The following is a 12545-nucleotide window of genomic DNA, read 5'->3' as shown; positions in this document are numbered from 1 at the left end:
CCGACAAACCAGGACCTTCACTAAAAAGGCAGCACAGCAGAACAAAACAAAATGGAATAAATCAGTACTGGAAAATGCAGTTCAGTCAAACAAGTTGAATCAAGATAAAACCATTTATTGTAAGCGCTTTCTTTTAGAACAATCTCCAAGCTTCCTCAGACAAAAGTATTTTAAAAAACACACTCAATTTATTCAGGACATCAGGACATCAGCAAATTCAAAACTTTTAGACCAGTGAAACACTAGAATAATGCCCTAAGCATTTTAGTCATTTTTAGGCTGGAAAAATACATGTATATACATGCATATGTATCTCTCTGCTGTTACAACCTTTACCTAAACTGACAGGAATATTACCTGTCATAAACCTTTAACGTTAGTAAACTGGAAATAGAAATTGCATCATTTAAACCAGGGGGAAAGCTTGCATTTAAAAACACTTGCCACCAGATTTACTTTTGCTCTAAAAATACTTTCCAGGGTCCCCCCACCCCCAGAATCCCCTTTAACCTGATGCACCACTACTAATGTAGAAACATGATCTGAAAATATCTTAAGATGTCTAAATAGTGCATTGGATTCTTTCTTGGTTGAAACCTCATAAAAATGCTCATAAATTTTTTGAGGTAGTTTGCACTGGGTTTTACCCACGTAGAAAGCAGGACACTGTAAGCAAAATGCAATGTAAACCACAGCCTGTGTGTGGCAGCTGTACCCTCCCCTTATAGAAATTGTCCTGTTAGTTACTTTAATTTGTGAAATAGAGAATACATAACAACACTGATTACACATAGGTTGGTTCATAGGTTGATACTAGGCTATCTGCCCTAGGTCATTTATAAGCCTAGCCAGAGTGTGTTTAGCTTTCACCACCCTTTTAGATTAGTTGACTGTGCCTCTGTATAGTAGGTCACAGAAGGTAGCCCTTATAAGGTTAGTTTACTGTTCCTCTGTCAAGCAGGGACACAGAAGAGATCCCAGGGGTAAACTTACGATCTCCCATCCACTCGCCAAGACTTCTCTTGAAGAGGGTCAGTGAAGGGCTCTGCCTAACATGGATTGGGATTTTGATCCAGAATGAGGGGAGCCTCTGGGATATGAATCTGTCCCTCCAGCAGGTCCTATTTATTTCTGTGCTGAGGTTCAAGTCCCTGGAGTGTGTAGCTCTAAGGGATTTGGATTTCCTGAGGTGAAGCATGTCCATTAATTCTGGGTTGGACATGGCTTTACACGTCAGAAACAGATCTCCACTGAGTAGGCGGTACGCAACTGAGTAGAGCTGGAGTTTCTTTAGCTGAACTGCATAGGGCATCTGTTTGAGCCCCTTGATCCTCTTGGTGAGGTACTTTTGGGGTCTTTCCAGTTGCTGCAGATGTCAGGTAAGGTACATCCCAAATGGGGCATTGTACTCAATTATGGGCCTGATAAGTGATGAGTAGAGGGGCACAATGACCTCTCTTGATCTGGATGTGAACCCTTTTGTGATAAGGTGGGCTATATAGAATGTCTTTCTAACCACTTTGGCAACGTGATTGTCAAAGGAGAGATTGCTATCTACTTGGGTCCCCAAGTCCCTAATTACTTCTTCCGTACTTAATGGGTTACCACCTATGTGGTAATTTGTGGGCACTTTGTTTTTCCCTAAGGGGATGACTATGCACTTTTTGGCATTTAGCTTTAGGCCATGGCTCTGGCACCAGTTATCCGTATCTGTGAGACCCTTTTGGAGGATGCTTGTGTCAGCCAGAGAGTTGATTACGGCACCCAGTTTGCAGTCATCTGCGAACTTGGTCAGCCATAGTTCACCCATGTTAGCCTGTACCTCGGAGAAATATATACCAAACAAGAGAGGTCCCAGGACTGAGCCTTGTGGGACGCCACTTGTAACTGGTTTTGAGTCTGACATGGCACCTGCTATTCTGACCATGTGGGTTCTATCCCTGAGCCAGTTTGCAACCCATCTTGTGACATAGGGGTTGATATTTAAGCTGGTGAGCTTATTTATGATGCCCGAGTGGGGTATTGTGTCGAAGGATTTTGTGAGGTCCATGTAGGCTGTGTGGACTACCTTCCCTTCATCTATGGCTTTGGTAACTGTTTCAAAGAAGTCAACCAGGTTCAAGAGGCAAGATCTGCCCTTAACAAAGCAGAATTGGGTAGGATCCAGTGTCTGGAGGTTCCCAATATCTTTGTTTATGATTTCCATGATGATACGCTCCATAGCTTTGCAGACCAGGCTAGTCAGGCTTATAGGGCAATAGTTTCTGGGGTCAGTTGTGGACCACCTTTGTGGAGTGGGACCACTGTTGCTGTACGCCATTCCTTGGGTACATATCCTGTAGCAAGGCTGAGATTGAACAGTGACTTTATATGAGGGTTTAGTTCTTCTTGGAGCTCATGTAAGACGCAGTCTGGGACACCGTCTGGTCCCATTGATGCTGTGTTTTTTGCTTTGGAGAGGGCAGCTCTCACCTGTGCATCTGTGATCTCAGGAAGGCTACACTCTGTTGGGATAGACATTTGCTCTTTTGGGGGGGAGAAGTTTGCACTGAACCTTTCTGCCAGGATGTTGGCAATGTCTGTGGGTTCAGTGTATTTTTTGTCATTTTGCACTAACTCAGAGCATATCTGGGAGTTGCCCCCCAGGTTTCTGACATAACTAAAGAAGGCCTTGTGATTATCTTTAGTGTCTTATGCAATTTTTCTTTCGAAACTGGCCTTAGATGATTTTATGAGGGATCGTAGTTTCTTGCTAGTACTGATCAGAGACACCTTCCCTTTTTGGGATTTTGCTCTATCATGTAGTAGCTTTCTCCTTCTGTTGTATAGCTTATTTATGGCCGGGGTCCACCAGATAGGTCTCCTGCCTTTGGAGGAGTGAGTCTTGGTTTTATTTGGGATAGCATGCTCCATGCATTCCTGTAGGTGTCCATAGAATGCTTTTGTAAAGGATTCTGCATTTTGGGCCGTATTTTCCACTGGCCCAGGGGCTTTGTAGGATTCCACCTCAGTTTTGAGAAGTGTGAAGTTTGCTTTTGAGAAGTTCTTCACCATGGTTTCCTTGGCTAGGGGTGGGGATGGAATATGGATGTCCAGTGAGATTAGTTTATGGTCTGATTTTACCAATGAGGGGTATACCTCTGGTGTGGAACATAGAGACCCCATGTTGGTGATGACCAGATCCAATATGTTTTCCCCTCTTGTGAGAGTGGTGACCAGTTGTTCCATAGCATTTGAGTTTATAAATTCTAGGAACCGTTGGCGAGCATGTTTGGGCTTGAGTAGTTTTCCCAATCGATGTGTTTCGAGAGACCTTCATATTCTCCAGTTTTCTCAGGAAAGCCGAGTGAAGTTCCGGTGTTTGGGAGGGTGGTCTGTAGCAGGCTACAAACTGAAAGGCAGTTTTGCCCACTGTTAGTTGCACATGGATGGTCTCCGATGCTTTGTGCAGTGCCACTAAGCTGGAGGTGTGGGTATCTTTGATAAATATGGATACTCCCCATCCTTTTGTGGTTCAGTCTGAGTTTTGGGGCCGGAAAGCATGGTATGAAGTATAACCTGTTAGTGCTGGGGTGCTCTCGGGAGCCTTGAACCACATGGGGTCATTTTACCACTTCCACTAAGCTGCTTCTCTCTTTCCAAAAAGTTTTTTTTATATTGGTTCCCCTCCTATATACAATATTAGGTCATTGCACCCAATAAGTCCACCATATCAACATCATTTTTAATGATATTCCAATTTTTATTTAGTATTTCAGAAATTATATAGCTGTTACTACTATAGGTGTCAACAAAAGGACAAACCACACTCTTGAAATTGTTGACATTCAGCAGACTGTTACTAACCATTTCCCCTTGTTCATTAACATCTCCAGATTCACTGACATTTGCAATAAAATACTGGTTGTAATCAGAGACCATATCTGTATCAAACATAGACACAGTGATGTTACTGGACAATAATGGAACCTATACACTGATCTCCCATTCGTTAATAACTTCCTCCTGCACTCTGGACACAAGATGGTGAGGGTGCTCCCTATTCAAAAACAGGTTGGCAATATAAGCACAGTCATTCACAGAATCACTGTGCTCAGATACCATATGTGTTGCCCTCACCATCTGTCCTTTAACTACATCCCGCATAACATGTAAGGGGTGACTGCTGGAAAAATGCAGGTAGTTGTTGGAAAAGGTAGTCTTTCTGTGTATGGTAGACTTTAGTCCTGTTCTGGTCTCATTCTTGGAAATTAACACATCTAGATAAGCTATCTGGTCTGGAATGACAGTATGGGTAAATTTAAAAAATTCAGTTGCCTGATTGATATATTCCATAAATTCAGCCACAATGGCCATGGGTCCCTTCCATGCTATAAAAATATCATCCAAATATCGAACATGCAAAGAAATATGCTGAAAATAAGGGCTAGGATATAAATAGCATCTCTCCCACCAGGCCATGACAATGTTGGCAAAAAGGGGGCCACAAGCGGACCCCATTGTCACACCTTTGAGATCCTTAAACATGTGTCCATCAAAATATATATATAGTTATGACTTAATACTAGCTCCATCAATTGACAATATGTATTTATTTTGTCCTGGCTAAAACTAAATTCTTCAAACAAATATAAGGAAAACCATTCCATACCTGTTCCATGTGGAATACAACTAAATAAATCTTTCACATCAATGGTTATAAAAACCCCATGTCGGAATGTTAAAATCCCATTACATAAAGTGAGGAAATGCTAGGAATCCCGACAAGTATGAGGCATTTTTAACACATGAGGCTTCAACTGCTTGTCCAAGAACAGGCAATATAACTAGTCTTGGACCATTCCAAGTCCACTATTGGTAGTAAGGGTGGGGGTCATTGAGGTCCTTATGAATTGTTGGTACACCAAAAATACCAGGGATCCTAGGACTCTCTGAGGACATATAGTTGTACTCAGTAACAGAAATCTGATCTTGTGTTAAAATATCAAGCCATTCCCAATCAACATAGCCAGCTTTAGGCACCAGCAAATCCTGCGGTCGCTGGGGGTCCCCTGGTCTTGGGGCCCCCCAACCACAGCAAATCATCTTATTTTGATATTTTGATACATGCTTGTCAAACCAATAAAAGCTAGTACAGTTATCTTGTGCAATTAATAAATCAGATGGGTAATGATTACAGTCATTTATATTGCTTTTAAAATTCAAAGATATCTCTGGTTATATTAACAATCTTTTGTCAATTAACAGGGTGTCACAATTTCATCAAATGTTTTACTGCTGATATAATGCCCTTGACATAATTAAATTCTCTCTACTAAAGATCACAGCCAGCTTTAAGGACCTGAAATATCCGTGGCTGCAGGGCTGTATGGGGGGCTTCTTAATAGTCATTGACTGTGTAGGGTCCTCACAAAAGCTGCTGCTAGTTGGGGAAAGTGAGGAGAAAAAAATATTAATTTTCCAGTTAAGCTCTTTATTTGAAACAGGGTTGTAATACAACCCTGTTAGAATAAAGCTGCTTATCAGTGAATGCACATGACTATGGTAAGCACTACAGATCAGCAGCCCACACTGTCCAAACTTAGTTCTTACCTTTGATTTTAAGAAGAGTTGATGGTTCTTATCTTCATAGGTTCATAGGTAGGTACTAGGCTATCTGCCTGAGGGCATTTATAAGCCTAGCCAGAGTGTGTCGGCTTTCGCCACCCCATTGTTTAATTAACTGATCCTCTGTCAAGCAGAGCCAATGAAGTGATCCCATTGGTGTATTTTCTGTTACCCATTCACTCGTCAAGGTTTCTCTTGAAGAGTGTTAGTTAGGGGCTCTGCCTGATGTAATTTGGAATTTTGTTCCAAAGCATGGGGAGTCTCTGTAACAGGAAACTATCCCTCCAGCATGTTCTATTTATTGCTGTAGCGAGGTTTAGCTCACTAGAGCGCATGGCTCGCAGTGACTTGGATTTTTTAGATGGAGCATGTCCATCAATTCTGAGTTGGATATGGCTTTGTAAGTCAGGCAGAGATCACCTCTGAGTAAGCGATATGCCACTGAGTATAGCCGGAGATTTTTCAGTCGGGCTGCATAGGACATATGTTTGAGGCCAGTAATCCTCTTGGTAAGGTACTTTTGTGGTCTTTCCAGCTGTTGGAAATGTCTTGTCAGGTATATCCCAAATGGGGCACTGTACTCTATGATGAGTCTAATGAGTAACGTGTAGAGGGGCACAATAACCTCTTTATTTCTAGATGCAAACCCTTTAGTAATTAGATTGGCCACATAGAAGGATTTCCTAACTACTTTGGCAATATGATTGTCAAAGGAGAGATTACTATCGACTTGGGTCCCAAGATCTCTTATTACCTCTTCTGTATTAAGGGGGCTGCCACCTATGTGGTAATTCATGGGTGCTTTGTTTTTCTCAAATGGGATGACTATGCATTTTTTGGCATTTAGCTTGAGGCCATGACTTTGACACCAGGTGTCTGTCTCAGTAAGGCCCTTTTGGAGGATGTCCGTGTCAGCCGGAGAGTCAATTATGGCTCCCAGTTTGCAGTCATCGGTGAACTTGGTTAGCCATAGTCCTCCTGTGTTTGCCTGTACTTCTGAGAAGTATATGCCGAATAGTAGGGGTCCCAGGACCAAGCCTTGCAGGACACCACTTGTGACTAGTTTAGAGTCGGACCTGGAGCCCGCTATTCTTACCATGTGAGTTCTGTCTGTAAGCCAGTTGGCAACCCATCTCGTGATCTAGGGGTCTATGTTCAGGCTGGTGAGTTTTTCTGTAATACCTGATCGGGGAATGGTATTGAAAGCCTTGGCAAGGTCAAGGTAGACTGTGTGAACCACCTTTCCCTCGTCTATGGCCTTGGTGACTGTCTCGAAGAAGTCAACCAGGTTTAGTAGGCATGATCTGCCCTTAACAAAGCCGAACTGGGTCGGGTCAAGTGTTTGGAGGTTCCCAATGTCTTTGTTAATGAGTTCCATGATGATGCGCTCCATAGCCTTGCAGACCAGGCTAGTCAGGCTTATGGAGCAATAGTTTCCAGGGTCAGATGTGGCCCCTCCTTTGTGGAGAGGAATAACCGCTGCTGTGCACCATTCTATGGGCACATAGCCTGTGGAGAGGCTGAGGTTGAACAGCGTGTTTAGGTGGGGGGTTAGTTTGTTCTGTAGTTCGTGCAAGATGCAGCCTGGGACACCATCTGGTCCCATTGATGCTGTGTTTTTGGCTTTTGAAAGGGCTGTTTTCACTTGTGCATCTGTGATTTTTGGGACACTACACTTTTCCGGTATTGTTGTGGGCCCTTTTGGAGGTGAGAGGGGATGAAGTTTGCACTGAATCTATCTGCCAGGATGTTGGCAATATCAGTAGGTTCAGCAATGGTTTTTCTTTGTCAGGGAGTTTAGAAATACATTTCAGAACACCAAATGCTATAACTCTCAACTTCTTTGTCGAAGAATTCAGGGCAAAGCCAAAAATAATAGCAGAATATAGGCTCAAAACTAGGAAAATTTTTAAAACATTACTCTAATTTATTTAAAAAGTTATTAGAATAACACATTTTGCATCAACATGCAATAAGTATGAAACTCTGATGTCTGGATTTATTTACTTTTTGTAATTTTGAATGATTTACCAGCAAATCAAACTTTTTTTTTTTTATTTGGAACAGAGAAAAAGTATGAGGTAAAATCAGGGACAGTGTCATTAATCCTCAATGAGGTAAATAAAAGCGACTTACCCCTGTTGCTGTTTGACAACTGCTAAACAGTCACTGATCTGGCATGTCTGTATCAGTACTCCACAATGTATTGTTATTTGTTGAAATATGTGCAAAACTAGTATTGCTACAGCTTATGCTTGTGTGTTTGTATGTATGTTCCAGTGCAAGACTAACAGGCTGGCTATAATTCCTTTCACGTTCTAGGACAAACACCAACAGCCCTGCAAGTAAATCTGTTTGGGGGTTGGATATGTTTACGGTGTATTTAAGAATAACAAGCTGGCCATATTGTTTTCACTTACTATCACAAATGTAGATCTTGCACATGATAGGTGGCTATATTTGGTAGTTTGGCAGAAAGAGGTTGTGTGTGAAAGTAACTGTCCATTGTCACTATGGTACAATGACTAGCACTGCCATTTCATTGTTTTGCTCTGATTGAGTTCTTGGCTATGTTTTTTCTGTGTGGATTCTGCAAACCCACTCTATCTACATGTGCATCTAATTATCCCCAGCACCTTAGAAACATGCAGCAGGTGAGATGGAATTCCTCCTTTTAACCTAAAGGTGAATATGCAGTGTGTGCATGTGTGTGTATGTGTCTGTGCAAAAAGCAGCACTGATTTTCATTTGTGCACACACAATGTTGGGTGTATACATAACTCTTTTGAGTAGTAGTAAAAATGCAGTTAACAAATAATTGTATTTCAGAAGTAAGGTATAAAATGCATCACAGAACATCCAGACACTTAGCATCTTGGAGTCCGGTGGACCCCACATCCAAGACTGCATAAATGGATTTTGATGTGGACTTAGTGGTAGCCTCTGCCCTCAGTCTCACCCATTCTAAAGCCAGCCCTCCTTAGAGGTGTGTACCAAAGGTCGCAGCAGGTTGTGTATGTGTGTGGGGGTTGGTGGGCTGAGGAAGTTGTGGCCATTACTTATTTTATTTTCATCACAATCAAACCTTAGAGGTAAGCATAGAAGGACATTATAGCTTGTATTTGGACTGGCAACAGTGTGATGATGGATGCTTTTACTTTTCTCACAGACCTCAGAAGTGTACAAAGGCTACTATAGCTAATGTAGAGGCAGTGTATTATCTAGGAACAATAAAGTGGAATACATTACTGTAGTCATTATTTTTTCATTTTCCTCACAATCACACATCAAGCACGTATACAGATGGCTGCCTTTGGGGAATAGAGGTGAAGAGTAAAGAGGCATAATATGTATATGTATGACAGCAGTCATTTGAAATACATGACTACGGCCATTTACACCTTTGTTTTCATCCCAGTCTGACACCAGAGGCATGCATAGGCAGTGACTGTATTTTTTTGGGGGAGGGGGTAGGAAGGCAGGCAATGTTCTCAGAGAAGATTTGTGTATTGTCATAGCAATTGTCTTGTTAGTTTATTGTGAGCTACTGTTTTGTAAGCCTTGAATGTTCAGCCCAGGGCACAATTTATATCTTTCTTGAAAGAATAAAATGACTGAAATTATTTTCTTACTCATAATTTTTGTTCAGGCCACCATTTGTTTAAAAAGTTGGGAAAATGCTCTAAAATGAATCCCAGCGCATCTATAACCCTATGGATTCTGGAGACCCCATCTTAATTGAGTTATTTCCTAAACAGTTATCACTGTGACATCTTGGTTAGGAAAGGTTTACAGAAAGGATGTAAGAAAATCTAAAGTTGAACAGCAACACTGGATTTATTTTGTCAATCATAATTTCTGTCCAAACTATCAGTGGATGAAAAGGTTGTGTAAAAAGGGAAAAAAACATTAAAATGCACTTCAGAACACATAGAAAAGTTGTGGCTTCTTGAAAAAGCTGAAGAGTATAGTGAAATGTGAGAAAAGGAAAAAAAAAATAATGTACATGATGTAGGGAATCCAAGATAGGAGGAAAAACAGGGAGGAGCACTGGAAGAAGTGTGTGTGTGTGTGTGTGTGTGTGTGTGTGTGTGTGTGTGTGTGTGTGTGTGTGTGTGTGCGCGTGTGCCCTGTACCTACAGTTGTTGCAGTGTAAAACAGTTGCAGTTAAATGCCAGTAACTGTGAATGTCCCTCTTTGAGATGAGCCAATAGTGTGGTTCATAGGCCTGTCCACATGTAAGTGGATTGTAGCTACACTTCAGTCTGTGTGTACTACTCATAAAACTCTGCATCATGAACTAAAAGCTTCCTTTGGAGCAGTGGCAGTGGAAGGGTGATAGACTGAAGTGTCCAAGGGACCCCAACTTGACATTTGCTGGAGGCCCCCAAAATGCTAACACCGGCCCTGCCAGTCAATTCTTTAATATGCTACATGTACTTCATTGAGAGAACCTTCTCTATAAGTTTCAGCATACAAAAGCTGGAACATTCCTTGTACATAGTCATCTTGGTGCATTATTACCAAACCTCCCCCTTTATCTGGTTGCATGTATCTCAAATCACTGCGAGTTTCTAAATAATTTATTAAAAATCTCTCTTCAGTGGACATATTGTCCTGTCACTGTGCTCCAGATAATATCTGAAATCAGTTTCACATGCTTTCTTAAACATTTTTAAAACACTATTCGTGTCAGGATTAAAAGTACTATAAATGCGTATAACACAATTGTCCACTGGTACATTGTTGACCCCCCCACACACACACACACACATATATATATATATGACACACAAATTTAAATTGCAAACAAACATTTTAAGATCACACAACAGCTGTACCATATCAACTTGTTTACTAGGGATAAAAGCATGTTCTTTACTAAAAAAAATCAGCATGAAATGACGTCAACTCTACAGCTATAATTATATATTTTAAAGTCCTGTGCAGCATTATAAATTATAGAAAAAGTTTCATTTAAAGTCACCTCTGAGCTCTGTAACTGTTCATTGTGTTCCTCTGGTTCTCCCATTGTCTGCAATTCCCCTGTGGATATGGCTGATTCTGGTACCTTTGATTCCGAATGCGTTCTGAGCATTGTATTACCGGCACAGCTAAAAGCAAATCTCCTCCTCCTTGGCTTGATGTCCACTTTGAATGTCTGTGTTTTCTTGCTTCTTGTTTGGAACAATGTATCGTTATGCCAAACATATTGCACTGTTAGCTTTTTAAGTGACATAAAGTATTATTTAAAAAGTCTCCTTGGTGTCATCTAGTGTTTCTCCTGTGTTTGCCTGGAAGTTTTGAGTACAACTGAGAGATATGGCAGACCCCCCCCCCCACAAAACAAACACACACACACACACACACACACACACACACACACACACACACACACATACACTCACTTGCATGCCTCTCAACTGTCCCTGATTTTACAGAACATCTCTGATTTTGCATCCAATACATCACTTGTCCCTCATAACCCAAGGACTATCACAGTCGGTCAGTAATGCTATACATTAGAGTTCCATATTCCTTATTGTTCAGAATATGCTTTCTGATACAAAACCTGTCGTTTTCTCAGCTCTTTACTTGACCTAGGGTAATATATATAAAACATGTTTCTGGTGTCTAGTGTCCCCCACTCCATGCTTCTTATTGTTCAAAACATGCCTTGTGCTGTAAAGCCCAATGTTCTATTAACTTTGTAAATGATTTAGGGTAATATTTAAAGGGTATCTCTGATGTCTAATGCTCCACCCCCTCTACCTTAATTCATACTGGTCAGAAAAACAGCGCTGTGGTACAGCGGTTTGCGTTGTCACCTCACAGCAAGAAGTTCTCAGGTTCGATTCTTGGCTGGGGTGCCTTCTGTGCAGAGTCTGCATGTCCTCCCTGCGTTCTTTTGGGTCTCCTCCAGGTGCTCCAGTCTCCTCCCACATTGCAAAGACATATGTCTGGAGTGTTTCTCCTCAGGCCTCTGCTGAAAATAGGCTGTGCCTAGTCGGAATTTCCCGGTTTGTTTGTTTGTTTGTTTGTTTGTTTGTGTCTTTCGGCTTTTCTAGGTTAGGGATCGCCACAGCGGAACTCCGGTCCGCTAATGATTTTGGCAGTAGATTTTTACGTACTGGCTTGCCAGGCCTAATGCACAACCTTCAATGAAGGAACGCCCATTCACGCATGTCGCCACACAGAAGACGCTCTAACTGAGAATCGAACGGGCAACGTCTAACTGTGCGGTGACAACGCTACCGCAGCACCACCACCGTAGTAGCTAGTCAGACTTACCCGGTTAACAAATGTTAAATAAATAAATAAACATATAGAAGTCTGTATTGCAAAGCCTAGTCTATTAATGTTTTAAATAACTTAGAATACTATTTAAAAGTAATTTGAGTTGAGCACACCCCCAGCATTACAGGTTTTTCTCATTAGTATAGGGGAGTTTAGATGTATGACAGCCACCACCCCACACAAACAGTCTCACACATATACAGGCACTCACCATAGATCACCCCCCACCCAAATGCACTCATGGACACACGCCCATTTACTCATACACATACACACACACACGTGCGTGCACTCTACCTATCCCTAACCAGCCCTTACTACTTGTGCTGACACATGCAGACACGCATTCACACACCTACAGACACACGCGCACTCACCCAAGACCACTCATACCTCTGCAGACATGTACACATGTTGCCACACACCCCACCACTACCTCTCTGGAGACACATACCTGATCTTACCTTTTATGTAGTCTTCCCTATTGATTACAATGGGAGACTGCAGCTTTTTGGCCATGTTAATTAAAATGGCTGGCCTTGCTAATTTATGCAGCTGAGCAATTCTCTGGTTTACCTAGCTGTGTAAATTCCATACCATGGGCATTTCAAGGGGAGAGCACGTGGCTAGTTAGTATAGGA

Source organism: Protopterus annectens, chromosome 11.part0 (assembly GCF_019279795.1).
Source record: "Protopterus annectens isolate FY-2018-M chromosome 11.part0, PAN1.0, whole genome shotgun sequence".
Taxonomy (NCBI): domain Eukaryota; kingdom Metazoa; phylum Chordata; order Ceratodontiformes; family Protopteridae; genus Protopterus; species Protopterus annectens.
The sequence above is the reverse complement of the archived record's forward strand: the minus strand, read 5'-3'. Positions refer to the sequence as shown.